At 44.3% G+C, this 20,237-nt stretch overlaps 1 long non-coding RNA gene across 2 annotated transcripts in view; it reads right to left on the reverse strand.

The window, feature by feature from the left end:
- The window catches only part of LOC141746410 (uncharacterized), a 56,919-nt gene extending 38,178 nt beyond the window's left edge, over positions 1-18,741 (reverse strand). For both annotated transcript variants that reach the window (XR_012588344.1, XR_012588343.1), the window contains exon 1: positions 18,641-18,741. This is a non-coding gene — a long non-coding RNA (uncharacterized LOC141746410). The remainder of the gene's footprint in view (positions 1-18,640) is intronic.
- Positions 18,742-20,237: the final 1,496 nt, after the last annotated feature.

The raw sequence follows: 20,237 nt of genomic DNA on the forward strand, positions 1-20,237 counted from the left end.
AAACTAAAAATAAAAATGCCTGGAATGGCAGAAACCAAGATCAGAGGAAGTCAGGATTTGTAAGCATATTAATAAACAGATAATATCAAGCTAAACAAGAAGCCTGTCTAAAATGAGGCCACAGGAATGCTCCCCCTGTACCAACATCACAGCAACCCATCCATGCAACGAGAACAACCAGGTAGAGACACAGCCTTTGCACGGAGGGACCTGGAGAGAAGTAGAGCAGGGGCAATCTCCACCTTCCGGAAAAGAGGTTACACTTAAGGGGGATTGGGCTCCGCTAATTCAATCTCCAGCATCTGAAAATTAGTCACCAGTGTCAGGTGATCACCTAGGCTCCTTCTGCATATGGATGGGGGAAGAGGATTCACCCCAAATTGATGTGGAGACCTAAAGCAGGCTGGAGGAATTGCTCCATGCAACCTGACCATAATGGGATATGATACTACTAGCTTAGACGAGACACATAGCTGTGGCTAGCTAAGGATGACTCCTAAGCATGGTTTGCCATTTTACCTGGAAAGGTCTCAGTGCCAGGCAGCACGGAGCAGCCGCAGGACCTAGCACTCAGTTTATTTCCTATCCCTGAGTTTTTTTCCTTCAAAGAGTGGCTGAACTGAAATAGACCTTCAAATCTAAGCTGCCCCAGAGAAAGCTGAGCAGTGCTAGCAGACACTCCTGTGTCCAGGTGTGTCAAATTTCCTTGATCCTATGAGCAAAAACCTTCATACAACAGTCATGAGACTTGTTTTGGGGTCCTGGCCCTGAGGACAGTGAGTAAAACAGGCCATGTGGCTCTGCTGACCTTGTGCCTCTGCAGTTAAGCCTTCTCTCCCATCACAGTGGGACTAGGGGGTGACTTGTCTCCTGGGAGGCATCCTCAGTGGAGGAGAGCATGCAAACTACCCCTGGCCCTTGCCTGGGAGGGTGACACCAGGCATGAGCCGAGGCCATGCCACAGAGCGCACTCAAGGTGAAACATCATGGACAGCTGACAGTCAGAGCCTGAGACCAGGCTTTGGCATTGTTTGATTTACCAGGTCTCATTTTTCTTTACTGGATAATGCCGTAGCTCCCTATCAGCCAACACATCCAGGTCTTCTTCCCGTGGAAACCCAGCCTGTGCACGTCAACATCTTGCCTCTGCCAGGCATCGGGACACAAAAGGATCAGGCTCTGTCTCTGGCCGTCACAGTCAAACTACTTTTGGCCCCATGCTGTTCCAGAGCCACTGCCTATTTTAAGCATTTCAGTTTCTCAGGCAATGGAGATGGCATTTTTCTGGAAGGCAGAGAACTGTGTGGAGCTGCATTACTGAATACAGAGGGTTTCTTTCAATCAGTTCTGCTCAGAGTGACTCCTGAGCCCCATTCAACTTAGCTAAAGTTATCATCTGACTACATCCAAAATATCTTAAGTTCTCCCTCAAGGAAAGATTTGTTCTGACCACTGACAGTCTCTGTCTGATAAATGTCTTCTAGAAAAGGCAGAGCATAGTAAATTATCTCATAAAAAATAGGAGTTATGGACATTTAACAAGCCTGGATCTTGAGAAAAACACCCAGTTAAATCAGCATGCTTGGTAACAGCATTACACTGTCACATCCCAGCAGATATTGTTATCCACCAAAAGCCATGTCTGTATCCTTGAGTCAAACGATTGGCACGTATTGCTCTCTGAAGGCATGAGTCTAGTGTCTTATTCCTCTTGTCAACCACTAATCTCTTGCCTAATGTTAGAAGGCATCTTATTCCCTTTGCGCACATGAAGCTATTCCCCTCATTTTCCCCCCAGGAAGGCTTCGCTCCTTCTGCCTGTTAAGCTACTTTCCCTCCTTGATTTTAATTGATCACAAAAGCATATCACTAGGTAGTCTCACACTAACAACTCAGATCATTGTTTTGCTTGGTTATATGTTGCTACAGTATTTAGTTTCAGTGCTCAGATGCTATGATCAGCTTCACTGCTGGTAGACTTTCCTTCCCCCATTCCTTCTGTCTTTATGACCTCCTCTAATTTCATTGCTCTCTGGAAGAAGCAGAGTTTCTGGGTCAATAATTTTCCATCTTTGGAACCTCTGCAACTAATATTTTTCTATTTCTTGTGCTGTCTTTGCGACCGTGTTGAGCAGATATTCCTAAAACAGTTTTAGACTATTCTATTCTTCCCCTCCTGAGGTGAGAACACACACTCCTAGATCACATTGTCCTGAACGCAGTCTTCACAGCACTACACATGTTTTCAGCAGTTTCCTTCATTGTAGCCCATTTGCATTGTCCAAGGATACATCCCATAACACTATGCATTTTCCCTGCCTTTGTCAGTGGCTGCAGTTAACTCACAAGATGAGAAGTGGCATGGTAACTCTTGCTTACCATACACAGAGAAAATTTATTACCCTAATGGATTTAACATTCTGCGGCAGAAGATTTACATCTTCTGCCGTTCCCGGTGCGCTGGGTTTGCAGCTCAGATGACATGTCAGATCTGAATGGCACAGCACATCCTCAGATCTAAACAAAGGCCTCACTATGGCCACCAAAAGGGAGCTGTCAGAGGACATAAATTGTCATAGCTCATGGAAGTCAGTGGTATAGTTTCACCAGCTGGAGTTCAAGCTAACTTCATCAATTGACGAGGCAATTAATCCATGCAGTCATCTCTCTTTTTGAAGTAGTTCTATCACTTTATTTTATTTTTTTTTTTAATTTCTGTCTACACTTCTAGTCCTAATATTGATATTCAAGCTGTCAGCTGAACTGTTCTCACTTGTTTCACTATCACTGACAAACCATTTTTGGTAACACTAATGATTGTCTGCTGGTCTAGGTACTTGGCTTATGCCCTTCCACTATTACCAAATTTAGATTTGCTGTTATGTTGCAATTCGTGGCTAATGCCATATGTTACATTCCTTTCCAATTAGCTTCTCCTCCAAACACATGTGAGAAAGAGAAACCTATTATTTTCTAAGGACATACTGCCAGGCAAAATGAACATACAGCACGGTCTTTGTGTCTTGAGTGAGAGTGGTGTGTTTATGGCCAAAATGCCAACAGAGTTAAAACAATACAATCCAAGAGACTACAACATGAAAGCTGCCTGCTGATGCCACAGGTTGTAATTTTTTTTTTTTTAGCTTAGAATTCCCTTCTCCCCCCGTCCCCCCAAACCCAGGCAAAACAAAACAAAAAGCAGAGAGAAAAATGTAGATAAAGGCAAAGACAAGAGAAGAGGCAAAGGAAAGGAAGGTGTTCTGCTACAACCCAGCACAGGTAAAGCCACTGATCCTGCCCGTTCTCCTCCTTTGTTTAGAAATAAAATGAGTTTGAAGGTCAAGGATCTCCTTTTCAACAGCCAGACTGGATGAGCCAGCATCAGATATGCCAGTGAGAATTGATCTTAACATGGCTCACATGTTGCTAAAGCCCAGGTCGCACCCGGCTGCCCAGCCTCATCTGACCCCAACACAGCAGAAGATGAGAAAAGACCCAGCAACATAAAGAAATCTTCCTTACCCACCCTCTTCTCAGCTCTGGAGTCCTGCAGGTTTACATTGGCCATTTATAGCAGAAAAGCCTTAAAACAAAGTCTTTCCTCGAGAACATCAGTGTTTCATGTAACTACAAAATGTTTACTTTTGCATGATTAATTTGTGCATCTTTGAGTTGAAGGCCTCTATCCCAGAATAAGTTGTGGCTGACCATAACTCTCTTCACGGATACAAGACCTTGTAAATGAGGAGGTGTTATAATACACTTAATGTACTTTGTACATGTACGCTTCACAAAACAGAATTCCATACGCAAAAGTTGAGCAACGCCATGACTGTTTTTGATCAAACTCAGTGTTCAAATGAATCAGACAGGGTTTGAATACAGCAACCAGCACGCCTCTGAGATGCATACCTTTCTTCTCCACCCCAAACAGCTTGAGGAGGGAGAAAAGCATTTGAGCAGATGACTCAGCCAGGTCAGGGAGGTCCTTCAAAGCAGAGCATTTTTGGCATCATGGAAAATATTTTCCTCAGGGTCTGTGAGCCTAGAGCATCCCACACAATTGTAGAAATAAGATAAGACCCTCTGATTCGCTATCAGAAAAAAAAAAAAGACGTGCTAAATCCCACTCAAACTACAATTAAGACACTGCAGGCTTTGTTGATTGCTTTCCTGAGTCTCCTGTCCCCTAACCAAATGACACTTTACAGAGATGAGAGTTGAGCGTTGAGCTTTCAGACTGCAGAACTGGACTTTAAATGGAGCCATACACATAACCCATGAGGAAACATGTCGATGTCTTTTTTAATTTGTTTTGTGGAACCTCACATATAAGTAACTGTTCATGACAATAAGAATTTGAATTTCCAGTTGCCCTAAAATTAAAGGAAGGGATTTGAGAATGAATAGAAGTTCCCCCCCTTGCAACTGAAGTCGATGAGACATCTTGATTCTTTGCGTGCAGTTACCAAGCGTGAGGAGGCACTCAATACAAACGTTGTCGTTTTCCTACGTGACCATGTAACTGTCAGTGAGAAAGAGGCAGCTGACCTTCTCTCTGCATTTCAGAGGTCAGTTTAATACCAATGACCGCGAGGTTGCTCAAATTATCTGGCGTGCTTTGTCACATGTGTAAGCCCTGTTAGCTAAGGACTCCCAGGAACCAAGCAGGATTCAGTCTGTGTGAAGATGGACTGGAGCCACACAATCTGGGTACGGTCCCATGCAGCAAATGTCTCTCATGGATATACATGTCTTTTATTAAGAGTCACATAAGGTGGCTAGACGAGACAGTCTGATTCCCACCTTTTTCATGTCCTGCGATGGCTGCTTTAAGGCCTCGTCACTGTTGCCTCTTGTGCAACCCACGCTTTAATTGCGTCTTTTGCATGTGTAGTACCAGGCGGTCCTTACACAGTGGCTCTGGTTTACTCTCTGCCCCTGCTCCCGGTTCACATGCAATGCCTTATCTATTTTAGTCAAGGTGCAGACCCACGATGCCCCCAACACACCTCATGGCTCCAAGCCCCAGCAGGCAGCAGAGGGTCTGGAGCACAGCAGCTGTGGGAATTGATCTCCCCCCGCTGCAATGGGAGCAGGCAGCCACCATAGTCACTCCAAGTCATCCCCGAGATGCCGCAGTGATGAGAACGTCATGACCAGGTTAGACGGAGAAGGAAGGGAAAACAACCAGTTTGATGCACATGGTAAGAGCCTGCAACACCAGCACTGGTGCATGAACCACAGCCAGTTGGAAACACAAACAGATGCTTGCAAGAAGGCAGACAAACACTTTAGCACCACTTCTAATAAAGGGTGAAGCAGAGGCAGGGAGGTTAAGTAGTTTACTTAAGCTGTGGAGCAGAGCCTAGTTAGGCATCCTGGAGCTGGGCTCAAGCCACAGTTAGACCAGCAGATTTCAAATAATCATTCCCACAAACTTCTTCTGTGGTGATATTTCTGAACAATACCAGGGAACATTCCATCATAAATTGTGCTGTGTTACAGTTTCCACATTATAGCTATGATGTAACTCAGTAACACGTTGTCCCATCAAGCCCAACAACAATAGATTTAATCAGAACATTTGTCTCAGGGAGACAATGGGGAGTTCTGATTAATCTGGCACCAAACTCTGGCAGTTGCCTATGAGGGAGGGTTTTTTTTTTTTTATGTTTATCTAAATGCTTGCCCTTGGCAGCTCTTTATTATGCAATATGCCAAGGCTGCAGGCTGCCAGGGGAGCTGTGAAAGTGTCCCGTGCCATTTGACATGCAAAGAACATACCTCATTACAGAAATATAACATTTCTGCAGAAGCTCAAGGAGGAAGACGCTGTTCCTCAGACATCCCACCAGCCAACCACACATGAGCATTGAGGACATCAGACCAGTCAGATACGAAGGATCAGTCCTGCGAAACCTTGCTAGTGGAAACCAAACCACAGCCACGGAGGACCCAAAAGACAGGACCGGGCAAGGGTAACGCAGCATCACTTCTCTGCAATGGGTTGGGGGGTTCCCTTTGCACCTCTGCTCCTTTTCAAGCAGCTCAGGCCACAAAGGCCTACAGGTTGCTGCAGAGTGGAGAGGCCCCTTCACATAGGGTAGGTGCGGATGGGAACCCAGGTGGGAAGTCAAAACACAGGTTTACTCAAATATGGTGCTTGACAGACATTACAGTCAGTCATCAAAGGTACAGGAGCAGGGCTACAGCCCAGTGTGATCACGAACAGAGGCAAGGCTCAATTCTGCTTCTGTGCCTATTTCTGCAAAGATTAGGGCTGTGGTAGAACAGTGTAACCAAGACTACAAGCAGTCCTAACAATGTGCACGGCTCTTGATAACGCTGGCAATAAGCTGCACTGCTGAATCCAAGCAGGGCATGGCACCAAGCAGCCCCCTCAGACCTGCCGGGTGGGATAAAGTATTTTTCAATTCGGACTTATGGGATAGCCTGTATTGTCACCTCCCGCAGCCCTCCCTTCTCACAGCCCATCCCAGACAGCTTCCTCCACAGCTTGCATGCGGACAGCCTCCCCACATCACCCCTCCATCCACCTGTCCCATGCAGAGTGCTGGCCACCGGTCCTGCTCACGTCCCATGGCCAGGCTGGTTTCCTGCATGCAGCTGCCTGCCTCACCAGCACTGCTTTCCCAAAAAAACCTTTCCATAAAGGGCCGGGATATACCAAGGCCGAGGCTCAGACTTGTTCTTGAAGTGGACTGCTGCTGGGCAGTAATGCTTAGGAGTTGAAAATTTAATGGGAGTGTCTCTCTCAAACAAGCCCTTGGCATTTCTTATCTAAGAAAGTTTGACATAGGTTGGGGGGGCAATATAAAAAAAAAAAGAAAGCAATGAATAAGAAAGAAGAAATTTAGTGACCAAAGCCTGCAACACGGTCCCAAAGCAACTCTCAGCCTCTGGCTCTTTCTTCGTCCTTCTTCCTTCTGCTCAGCTTTGCTGTCACTGCTTTCACTGCAGTAGCGCGAAGGAAAGGGGACTGTTCTGCTAGAGGAGATTTGGGTTCAGCAAAAAAAAAAGGGGGCTTCCCTAGTGCTCCCCCCATCAGGGGAAGTATAAATAACACATTAGCATGGAATCTTCCACAAATCCTTCTTTTTCCACAAAAAAAAAAATAAAAATCAAGGCAGCTTCTCCAATATTTGAGACCAGACAAAATGCTAAGCTTCCTTGTTGTCACCGACGCCCTCTTCCACTCTCATCCTTTTGCCTTTTTCATGCTTGGAGCCAGAGGTACTTCTGCAGTTACAAAAGCTTTTCTGTGTGTTGATGCTGGAGCTGGAGAAGCTTTCTCTGGATGGATCTAGTCAGCCAGAGAAGAAGCTTGAGGGTTCTTACAAGCATATTACTCATTTTGGCCAGCACCCGCCTCCCATTCATTTCAATAAAATATGTTTGTTTTGTTATAAATCTTGATTTGATTTTTGGGAAGTGAAATGCCCACCCCTGCCAAGAAGAAATGGTACATTCTACATGTCACCACTATGTCCTCCTCTTCTTAAGAGCTAGATGTTGTGAAATAAAAAGATCAATTTATATTAAGGCCAGATTTTTATCAGGTCAAGGCTTGTAACGGAAGGAATCTGTGTATGGGAAACATATTAAAAATGACTGAGAGTTACTAAAAAAAAAAAAATATCACTGCTCAGAGCATGTAAGCCACTACCTTGTTTACTATATAATTTATCCAAAAATGCCTAACATTGATATGACAGTTATATTATTGTTTCATCCACCACCGAAATGCCATCCTGACTCTGAGAATCCATTTCAATAGCTCTCAAATCATACAGGCATACCACCAAGTACATAGCCAGGAATGAAAAAAAAGAGTGGAAAACACCTTCCCTTCCCTTGAGCTTTCTTAGAGGGCCTCAAGATATCAAGTAGGAATCTGGTTCATTACAGGAATTATATTCCTGCCTTGGAGGTGTATGAATGTTTCCAGTCCTGAGCTTTTGGAGTGATGCAATAATTAGAGTTTTTCCTCCAAGCTCATGGGGCACTGGATATTCCTGGAGATGCCCAGGTTACAAGAAAAAAAATAATTCTTGTCCACATGGGTGCAAAGGGGTTTGAAAAGTAGATAGAGAGGACCCAGCTGTACAGATAATTATCTTCTAATATTATTTGGAAGCCCTTCAGGAGATAGTAATAATGTATATGCACCATAGTTTTGTTCCCCACCATCAGTAGACTAATTCATATGCAATTACATTCCCAACAAACACTACTCAACATTCCTAATTCATGTGACTTCAAGAAGACTGTAATGTCATGCTTAGCCTCTTCGTTACTAAGCATGTGGATACTCTAAAACCATCTCTTAAGTTGCTCAGTGTCTTCATTAGAGGTGGTTTTAAATTAGATTTCTAATGCCCCAGCTTTGGGGTCATTCACTATGTAGACCTTGGGTCTATCTCTTCTAACAAGTGAGACCTACAGAAACGATGTTCAAGTTAGAGCAGCCTTTCATGCAGGGTCTCTTTGCATGTACAAGTTTGGTTCAGGCCAGAGCATAATTTTTCCATGCTATTGAGCAAGGCACATTTACCACAAGTAAACCATGCAGTGAAAACAATGCTTGCAGCTGTAAGGAACCAAGCCCTCCGCAATGGACAGGGCAGAGATCTGGAAAGAGGAACAAATTGACATGGCTTAAAACACAAGCCCATTGACCAGTCAAGAAGGGTTTACATGGTGCTTCTCTAAGCAGATATTGTTCCCAGAAACTATTCACATCAGTAGCCATATCCACAGTACCCAGTGCTCATCAGCGGCTTGCGAATAGCCATCAGCTATAGAAAACCAGGGCCCAAAGCCAGTGATCCCCAGGTTAGTTCATCTCTATCTGTTATTTATTCACTCCTCACTCTATTTAATATAAGATATTCGAAGTTCTACCTCCAGATTTTCTTTCCATATGCACTTCTTTTGGAATCTAGTAGGTTTAATTATTTCCAGACCCTGCAGCAAAAAGCAGAATGCTGAAAGAAACCCAAAGCATATGATTAGAACATTATTTTTTTTCTTAAAGCATGATGAATAATCCACAATTATTTATGTCTTTGGATTGAGTCAAAGTAAGAAAACAAGTATGTCATAAATGACATCTTGATATATTTTGGTATACCACTGAAGTGCGTCAATGCGATGACTTTTAACTTGTTTGGTTTAGGTTCCTGAGAAATCTTATCAGGATTATTGCTGAACCCAAGCCAAAGTTGATATTGTTTGTATTTTGAGTTGCAAATTAAGGGAAACACAAGAAGTGTTTTGGGTAACTCTTGAAGACAACTAAAAGAATTAATGTTTTGAGAAAACAGCAGTGGTTGTGATGGTCTAAGGCAACGTCTGTAAGGAGAAGATAGTATTTCTGAAAGTGTTCTTTTGTGCCTGAAAACTTTTTCCAACTATTAATAGCCATTTTAAGAAGAGGCGTGGTCTCTACCTACGAACTTTGCCCAGACTACTTCTACCCTACCCTCTGCCTACAAACCTTGCCCTGATTACCTATACCCTACCTGCTACGTAAAAACTTTCCCATCCCTTCAGGGAATCCAGTTGCTTTAGGTCAAGTGAGATATGAGTGAAATACAAGTGATGACCTATTGTGAATTAAGATGCATGGTCTAAAAATAGTCACAGCATATAAAAGCACCTTTAGATATGTCATGCTGAAGAACATCACATATCATAGCATGTGCCTGCATCCCTTTCATAGCCAAAAATCATTGAATTGACTTGTCTTGTTTTCAACTTTGAGTTTGCCATCACAGGATAACTCAATCCACTCTTTCTTTACCATAAAGCTCAATGACATAGACACTCTTCTAGCAAAAACTGGTTCCTAATCAATTCTCATTCATTACTCCTCCAGGAAAAGACTGATTGCATTCAATAAGCAATACTCCCATGCTAAAAACAAGATCAAGGTGAATTTTTCATCTCTGAAAGGCAATATCCCAAATCTGCTGTGATTAGCAGGTTTTTTCCTTCACTTATGAAAAATCTACAGTTTCTCTATCACTGCCCTTATTTTGTTTAGGATTTACAAGGATGAACTTCTTGCCCTTGCAATCAGCATTTGGGTTTAAAAAGGCCTGGGAGCAGGCTAAAGCAAGTTAGTTGATTCATTCATTCATGCGAAATGGTCAGCACACTAAGGAAAACTTGCACTGCACTGAGTTCAAAGCAATTAGTCGAGTCTATCTTCCCACACATCCACCACCTCTCCAAGGGAAGAAACAGGCTGGTACCTTCCCATTTTGCTGCACAAAACAGACAGCAAGCGGGAACACTGAAGTTAGGATTAAATAAAAACGGCTATCCGTGCCGCTTTGCAGAAGGACAGGCACTCTGAGTTTGGGGTTTTTTTCCAGTTAACACCTCCAAAAAAAATACTGCAGTGCAAGGATTTGGTCTACGCACCAATTTTTTCACATTTGCCAAGTCACCGCATCTCCCGGTTTGTATTTATGCGCTGCCAAATCCCATGTGAAAGTAGTTTTGCCACAGCAGGGCTACCTGTGATGATTAACAAGCACATGCACTGAGTCTCCTCTGCGGTCTTGCTAGAGCTTCACGCAGTCATAACTCATCTTGAAACAGCAGTTCTGATTCAAACCTTATGGAATAAGTCACACATAAGAAGTTAAGCAAAACTACTGGGGCTGGCATTTCTGTGTCACTGCAGGTAGAAGATCTTAAGACTTCTGCACACTCTATGAACTTTACTAAAATGGCACATCTTGAATTCTTTAACAAATTGGTTTTGGTTAAAAGAAAAACCCACATCAAGCTGTTTTGCAGCTTTATTCTTAAGAACCAATGACACAATGTCTGTTGTTGCAGATAGAAGTGAGGGCTCTTTGTGTGAGGTTTCCTGGTTTGAGCAATCCTAAAGCTTTACATAGTATGACGTTTCAAGGGCTCTCGCAAAGTCATCGAGAGACACTGGGGGTTTTGGCTGTTTTCCAGCTTTCTCTCAAGGGAAAACAAAAGAAAAAGAGAGCGTGGATTTGTTTGTCTTTTAAGGAGCTGTACTTGGTGGAAGCATAAAAACAGGGAGAGCTCCACTGGGTGATTAAATAATAGTTCATAGCAAGTAATAACTTTCCTCGTATTGTTTTTTAAAGTGCAAGAGGTAAGGAGCTGGGGTTGCATCTCCTCATGCCATGTGCTGCACTGTATTTGCAGCAGGAAGCCACAAGCAGCTCTGGATCCATGCTGCTGCCTGCTCCCTCAATAAACTTTTGTTCTGTGTCTCTATGGTCTTGTGGGTTTTTTTAAGCTACCCTTACTAGTTAATTGTTTCTTCCCTAGCTGACAATAGCACTCAGATCCACAAGCAGCTTCCAGAGCCCATGCTCAAATGCCCTATAGAGAAGCAAAGAGCGGGGGTTAAGGGAGCAGCAGACAGCAAGGGCGGTCATGGCCTCTTGGCCGTTGGCCATGAATGCCTGCAACGGCACAGGAGAGAGTCAAGAGGACCAGCTCCACCCTTGTAGCTCTGCTGTTTGGGAGGTCAGGCACCTCAGTCCTGCTACCCATTTGACATAGCCACCTTCAACACAACCTGCCCCTGTCCCCAGCATCTGCCTGCCCTGTTGGTGGCAGCTTCTGCTGCAAGCAGCCTTGGCCTTTGCAGGGCCACGGCCAAGCCATACACCCCAGCCCTTCCTGGTGGTGGGCTTCAGCAGCCTGGGATGGAGGCATTAAGAATCAGATCAGGCAACTAACCCCGCCTAAAAAAAAAAATAAAATAAAAAGACACTTTTCTTTAAGTGCTCTTTTCACTCAACCCTTTCACCATGTAACTTCACCACCACCTATGCCAGAGACACCCTGGGTGATGAGAAGGGATGGGGGCACTAAGAGAGAAGTCACAGCCTTGTTCTTGCAACGCAGTAGGAAGGGGATGAAGGTAAACCATCACAGGGTTTACTGCTGGAGGCTGAGGGAGATGCTGGTACATAGAGATCTGTCCCCTCAGTCAAACTCCACAGGAAAAAGAAGCCAACTCTCCAGGGTGTAGCACACCTTTGTTTCTGACCTCTCTGGTATTGCCTTTAAGAGGACAAGATACACATTTTTCATTCAAGAATGCTACTGTCGTGCTTGAATATACATTTCTTTCCCCAGTACCTCAAACACGCTGTCTTCGACCAATATAATCATTGTTGTGGCTATGGAATGAATCAGATCAGGAAATTCTCCCAAGCCAAAACCAGCCATTTATTTCTAACCTAGAGTAGACCCTGTGCCGGCACGCAGTGCAGGCAGCACGCCACAGCCCAGGCAGGCACGGGATGCAGGGTGGGAATACACCTTGGGTCAGTGCAGCAGCCAAACCCCTCCTCTTTTGAGACCCCATCCCCAGGTAACCCACAAACACCTCATCCTGAGGTCTAATCCCAAGACAAGCAGTGCAGGATCGACAGTGGGAATAGTGCAAGTCACACGTATGAAAACTAAAAGGAGAACAAAATGGAAAAAATACCGGGGAAGAAAAAGCCACATGGCAAGCTTTTTCTGGTTTTACCTAAAAGTGTGTGGTGAGCTCTTGCATCAAAGACAAATGTTGGACAATACAAAAGCTTGGTCATTAACACTCACATCAATCACTGGGACTGTCTGGCCAAACCACATGCTAACCCAGGCAGCATGCAAGACCAGGGAGAAGGAATGGTTTACTTTGATCTGCTGTGCAGTGAAAAGCAGGCTCATTGTAATGTCTACATGAGGATTTCACCTCTCGGTAGTTCACAAGCTCACAAAGTCTCTGAAGACATGGGTGGCGCATGCTGGAAATGTCACCAGCAGGTGCTCTGATTGCCCGTGACTCCTACCTTACCCATGCAGCAAGATGAAATATTGCTCCTGCCTGCACAGGGCAGGGAGTCCCACCTCTGAGCCCTAAATCTCCAGTGACAGTGGGAACTGGTGCAGCCACGGATCCCTGCCCTTTGTCCCAGGGCTCTCCCTTGCTGCGTTTTCCCATGTGGAGGGCCCAGTCTGTAAGGTGTGATACTCTATACCCGCTTGGTGCCAATCTAGGACTTGTATGGCTTCTCTTACAGGCCTCTAACCTCCATGCATGACCGTCTTCCAAATACGCTCTCTCTCCACCACACTTTTTATCTCCCCAGTTCTTAATTGCACCAAAGGAGGCTCTCGGATAAATATCAGTAGTAACACTTTCTTCCTTGCTTGTCATTGTTCTTCCATGATTCAAAACGGCTTCAAATGACAGGTTTGAAAAATGGCCAGGGCTTGTAAAGTGTGGGAATGGAAAAGTTTCTGAATGCTGGCAAGTGCTTATCAACCCCTGCATTGTAATATCAGCAACCAAGTGGCAATAGAGCTGTGCCAAATTAGGTGGAAAAGGAGCGCACACAAAGAAAGATCAATAGATTTAAAGGCAGAATTGGCATGAGCGTGAGTACTCCTGAATAATTTCACCCACTATTTGCTGCAGCACGAGTTTCTCTTTGGTAGCATCTCTAAGTATTGTTCCAGTGACCCTCAAGGAAGCTGACAGAAACATTCTAGTTTTCCTGCTGCAGGACAACATATACCTCACGCAATTTTGTAGCTTTTAAGCAAAACCAATCCAATAGCTTAGTCACAGTTACTTGGGGAAAATATTTCATTAACCTGTGAACTATTTGAATCTGCTTAAGAACATCAGAGTGCAGAGGCAGCCCTTCAAAGAGAAATGTTCATGTGTATCACATGCTATGTGATGCTAGAGGGAAGTCCTTGCTCAAGAATATGTGCTGAATATTTGGTTCCGTGTGGTGGGAAGCACTTCCCTGACCAGTTCTCCAGCAGACAGCATTATTTCACTGACCAACACTGAGGTGATGCTCTGGGTTACAGCATATGGGAAACTCAAAGACTGAGCAATCATACAGTGCACAGCTTCTCCCTGTGGTAAAGAGAGCTCAGCCATGCTTCACTGGTGCAGGTACCATCCCAGGATCCTGCCAAAGCTATGCTGACATTACAGAACCTTCATATGAGGGTTTCAGTGGAGGGAGGGGAAAAAAAAAAAAAAAAAAGAGACAGACCCCCAACAGTCCATCCAGATATTACAGAAACATTAAAAAAAAAAAAAAAACAACACCCCACACTTCGCCCTTTCTCCAGCAACTTTTGCAAGGACTAGGGAATCTTCACCAAACATGGCTGCCTCTCACACACTGAAAAAAACTTACCCTTGACAATGTTAAATTCCCCCTCAACAGTCACCACGTCCTCCCAAGTGCTCTCAAAGGCACTGCATTAAAAATATGTAAAGAAATGAAACATGTCACAGGCTAGTTAATAACGACTGGGTTTAAACCTAATGCTAAGTAAATTCCTGTTAACCTTACAGACCTCAACTGAGCTGTTCCCTGGGTTGTCGCAACCATAGCCAGGAGGCACTCAGATTTATCCAGTGTAATGCCGTCTTCCACTGGTCTCGTCGATGCCCCTGTCCAGTGCCGGGCGTAGCTACAGCAAAGTCCAGGTTATACAGGGAAGCCCTGCATACTCATCTCGTTCCTCCTGAAAGGGAAACACTAAAAAACTTGATCCAAGGATGGGTTTTTAAGAGTTCCTTCTACTTATGCCATAGCTATAATTCTCACCTTATGCCACTGACTTTTGTTGTCTATTTAGAGCAGGAGTCATCAAGACTCGTAGCTATTATCATGGAAATCAGGAATTGCTGAACCTGGTTAACAGGCTTCCCCTGAAGCGTGGGTAATCACTGGGACTCGAGGGACTACAGACCAAATCTCTACTCTGCCATAGACTTGAGCCCACGGGTAAGCCATTATAGCATCCAGGCACCAAATGGTGTGGAGGTGAGTCAGGTGCCCAAGTAATTTAGAGGCTCTAAGTCTAAACCTCTTTGATTTAGTTTCCCCTCACTGAACGAGGGGAAGAGCACCTCCTAGCCTCTCCAGGCTCTTGAGAAAGACCTGGTACATGGGGAAAGAACACGTAACAGTCCATCAGTAGAAGCTATTTAGCTATGAGGGACATGTGAGTATCTAAGGGACAAGAAGAGCTAGGCAAGCCAGTCCGCCCAAAGTTCAAGTAGTAAAATGAGTGATGCCCTTTGGGTTTTTTGTACTTTCTTAGCTGAAGTCACAAGAGATGTCACGTGCTGTCCAAAACCACATGCCTCCTACGCCAAGACCTGCAGCATGCACAACTGCAATATACCAGGAGGTGCTTTGGCCAAGCCACTAGGTCAGGTACCTTTTCAGAAGACAGTCTGCATACTCGAAGCAGCAAGAACAAAGCGTACAGGCTAAATAACTTAATAAACAAAAGTGTACCTTAGGCAATTGGTGTTCTACCCTGCTCTGCTGCCCTTCATTTACTGAAGTGAACAATGAATTAAATTATGCTTCGCCAAGGAAAAAATAAAAAAAAAGTGTGTTGAATTGTGTCAGAACATCCCATTTTGGAAATGGGGCAGGAGTATTTTCGAATGGCAAAACCTAAATTTACCATTTGTTGAGTCACAGTTTTGAGTGGTATTTTCCCCCTAAATATAGGTTACTTGAAAAAAGTAATTACCAACTATGAAAAATAAAGAAGTCTTCCCTTTCTCAAAAGCCATATCAGACACAGGTCGACTGTTTGAGGGAAGTTTAAAATTAAATTCCACAAAAGCATTTACTACTGAAGTAGTGAAGTTAACACAAGGAAAAAAAAATATTCTTTACAACACTATTATTTACATGTTTTGGAAAACAAGCTGTTCACTCATCCTTTCAGAAAAAAAAAAAAAGAAAAAAGAGACATGTTGGAATTATTTCTATAGCAATGGATCAGAGGCTCAACGTGCTACCTCTGGACTTAAGGTGGAACAAAAGGATGGTTTCCATCTAAAAGAGCTCACAATAGAGCTGCTCAGGTTTATTCCTCCATGCAGTCCCTTTGAAATCAGCGCAACTGGTAACTAGAAAAAAAGACAGACTGGTTAGTCTGTACAAACAACAGGCGATGACACACAAACACCACTGAAGCATCCAAATGTATTACACATTTCATCACAGCAGACCCTGGCACCCATAAATCTTCAGTAATGTTGGCAGGAACTACTTGCAAATGTGTCAGGTAAGATTTGAAATGGGGAAAAAAACCCAAATATATAACTTTTTTTCTTATTATCATCAGATTACGCTGTTCTCCACATTTTAGGCCTTTCAAAGGTCAAAGCCTTCCTAGGGTCTATCCTATACGCCCATCACGAGAGTGTTGCGTTTAGGACTGGGCTCTTCAGTGTTTGAGCCCATGGTCACAACTCAGCTGATTAAGGAAGTTGCCAAAGCACCTGCTAGAATTGCCCCCTTTTAGAAGGGAAGACAGACAACCATGCTTTCCTTCAAAGGAAAGGCATGAAGGCACCATGTAATGCTTCTTACACTTATAGCCTGTGAGCCAGACTCAGCCTGTAAGACTTATCTTGGTTTCACAGTAGACAGCCCTGCCTATTGCAGCCTCTCCATTCAAATTAAAAAGGACTGAAAGGAAGACGACTTGCATTTTCATTTACTTCAAGCCTGTAAAACTTGACGATAAATATCTCTGTTACCCACCAACTCTGCAGCCATTTCTCCTTTTGATTGTGTATTCTTCTACCATATATAAAAAAAAAAAAAAAAAAAAAGCTGAGTTAATGCACCTTTCTCACACCCAGGTTACCGGGGGCACCAGAGCAAGTGAGCAGAACTGGGAATTTGAGCACACACAGTCAATTGCGTGAGATCCTAATTTGGAGATTTAATGTCTTCTCGGCACAGGTATCCTAAGCTGCTCAAAAGGCAGCATACGCTGCCTTGCGCCACAGCACGTGCAGGGCGGGAATGCCTCCACACAGTACGGTGTATCTCATCCACCGCAGCTTCACCCCAGCTTAAAGCCCACTAGACCCCTCGCGCTGTGAAGCAATACGGTTAGCAAGTATAACCTTTGATTTTTAGTTGCAATTAGTATGTGTTCAGCTCCATTGTGACAAGTTATAAGGTTAGCTGGCAACTACATCTCCACAAGAACTGCCAGATTTAGTAGACAGTGGTTGCCAAGTTATATTCTTTCTATTTGCTGGGAAAAATTATTAAGTAAACAAATATATCCCAATTTAATTTTTAAATTGTCATTCTTAAGGGATGAACTGAAAGATAATTATGGCTTGGCACGCCTGTGCTATTTTACTTTTCTCCCACCCAACACTGGAAAGACAAAAGCTTTTTTTAGTGAGTGTATTCATAGATTATCTGAGGCAAGAATGGGGCTTTATGATCTCTGGTCCGATTCCCTGGCTAGCACTGTCCGTGGGCTTCCCCCCTTGCTGACCCCACACACCACCAAGCAGCCTTTGGACTAGCTTCACTTTGGGCAAGGTCTGGGCCAGATGACTTTCAGAGACTCCTTCCATGCTAAATTATTTTATGAGCTTATGAGTTTACAGCATTTGTCACAATCACAGGTTGACGTCAATCACGTATTCTGGCAAGAGGGTGAAACATGATATTAAGGCTGCGAGCAAGTTTCATCCATACTGCCAGTTTGCAAGAGTAATTATCTCATTGAGTGCAAAATCACCAGCCTGTAATTAGTTTAATTGCATCCTTCTGCAGCTCCCACCGATGCCAAGCACTACACAACCAGCACTGGGCTGGTAATAGATCAAAGACCCACAGGTGAGCCACATCAGGAGGGATCAGCACAGTTTACAGCAGCTGTTAGCTGTTGTCTACCCCAAGGTTTGGGCTTCATGGTTTGGGGGGTCTGAAAGCTCCTTGTCTGTGTGCCCTTTTTTATACCCTAGACAGGTAGGATGAAATAGGGTTTGCTCTGAATGAGCAAAATTAATGAGTTTCCTTGTTTACGTGACTAGATAGACAAAACCTCAGGTCACACAGACCGTTAAGGAACAAGGTAAAAAGAGCAGATGGAGCATCACTCACTAGAAAAACACCAGCAGGATCACTAGAGGATCCCCTCACAAAACTTCTCCAAACTATTCCTTTAGGTTCATTGCTAAGGACGTCTCACCTATTGCTATGATGGCAAAGCCTGGTAGCACAGCTCCTGATAAAATGAGAGAGAAGGACAAAGAAGTGGGGAAAATGCTGTTAAGGGTGCAGAAAGAGAAAAACGATAGGGAATTTCACACTGTGAGACCTGGGACAGACCTTTAAGGAGCATAATAAAGCCCATCAAGAAGCACAGTACACACTAGTGGTTAACAACACACAACTTGGGCCACTCACCTGGGACAGGCATCCCTCCTCCTACCCCAGCACTGCCTCTCCTGCAGCCACCTAGGAAGGGAAGTGGCTTAATTTATAAAGCCAGGTCTCTTGACCAGGTGCAGGAAGGGCTCCTTGCCTGTGTGGTAGTAAGGCTGACCCCACCATGGAACAATCTGGGAAACTAAAACTCACAGAAACACCTGCGGGCATCTCCCTGGAATAGTCTCACAGCTTTGGTGGCAAGGGGATTTCCAGCCCTGGCTGCCTTTCAAGACCTCCCCAAAAGTCAAATGTGTGGGTAAAAAGGTGTTATTCTTAATTAAGGCCATCATTTTCCCCCCAACACTTACTGATAAGAGGCTTCCTTGCCCTCAGCCCACCTGGCACGCTGCTGAAGGTGACAGGCAAAACGGCTGAAAACAACCCCTGGGGGTGCACCTCGGAGCTTTGGGGGTTCAGCGCTCTGCCGGGATGGGATTTAGTGTCTTGTGCTCCCGACTACCGAAATGGCCTGTTAATTTTTTACCTAATCGCTTGTCCTGGCTTCAGCTATAAATCTTTACAGAAAGAATCAAGTTAAAAATTGTCTTATGCTTAGTGATACACCCTAAACAGACACTACAGACAACACACAGAGTGTCACAACAGACCTCTGTATTTAGGTCAATTATTAACCAAGTGATGCACATGATGTTTAAGTTCTTACCATTCTTCCAGTGCTTAGTGGCTGCTAAGTGAAACTTCATTTCTTTCTTTTAATGTATGCATTTTATATTTATTATCTCTTATTCTACACCTGAACCCACCTCCATACATATTCCCATATTTATTCAACAAGGATTGGCGGCAACTGGTCAGGATTTTATCAGGAGCCTGATGGTTTGGAGTTTTCTGACTTCCACAGTGCTGTAATGTCATGAGGATTTCATTATAAAAGCAAGTTTAAAAGGACCCCGATGGTCCTTCCCTCCTGCTGATGGACCCTCCCCCCCCGCCGCAGGGCCTGGTGGACCTGAGCAGTTGGGCTAGTTCTCCTCCACAACTACGAAACCCCAATGAACTCGTATATTTGGCGCAGGTTCTCAGTTCAGGTTCACGGTCCTTCTCTTTGCACCACTGGGGCTCAGAGGGTTTGCATTTAACTATAGTTTTTAAGGACTTCCTCACTGAGAGAGACCAAGAGGGACAGCACAAGAGCCTGAAAGGTGACAGATTAATGCCACTCAGTGACATTCAGGAGAGAGGAAAACTTTTTGCATTGTTTTAAAATGGGGCTCTCCAAGAATCAAAAGGCTCATTTTCTCAATTGCTTTGATTGTGTAGCTGGCCAGCAGGTGACCATAATCATCACCACAATTAGATGGAAAATTCAACTGTTCAACAGAGAATTGAAAAGTGCAAAACAAAACCAGCCCAAGACTCAGTACAAAATTGTGTCACTCTCACATGAAACAGCAGGACCCTCTTTGCCGTTCAGACACACTCGGCTGTGCATACCAGGCAGGATTGTGGTGGTCCCACCTCCCTCCGCAGCGACCCGCCAACGCTCAGCTGAGGCCACTGCACATCACGCACAGTTCTTGGCGCTCGTGACGAGCAGCTCTCTGTGGCTTCTGAGCTGCACAAAGGGCATGGCACGACCTCAGAAACAACATGGGAACGCTCCTTTTCTCACAGGTTGCTCTAAGCCATTTGCCACCAGCCAGCTGAGTTTCAAAGTGAGTCAACGGTTTGTTGCCACTTTGTCCTCAGGGTGTTAAAAATGATTCATGCTGGATTTGAAGTGAAAGTTAAGTTGCTTCCTTGCCTTGGTCACCACCAACTAATGGTGGCGGGCTTGCCTGAATTCCCCTTGGCAGATGGGCTGGAGACCATTTCTTTAACTGGGATTCAGCTCCATTTCAGACAGGGATACACAAAACAGGACTAAAACACCCCAGCCCTGTT

The sequence above is a fragment of the Larus michahellis genome, chromosome 7 (assembly GCF_964199755.1).
Source record: "Larus michahellis chromosome 7, bLarMic1.1, whole genome shotgun sequence".
Taxonomy (NCBI): domain Eukaryota; kingdom Metazoa; phylum Chordata; class Aves; order Charadriiformes; family Laridae; genus Larus; species Larus michahellis.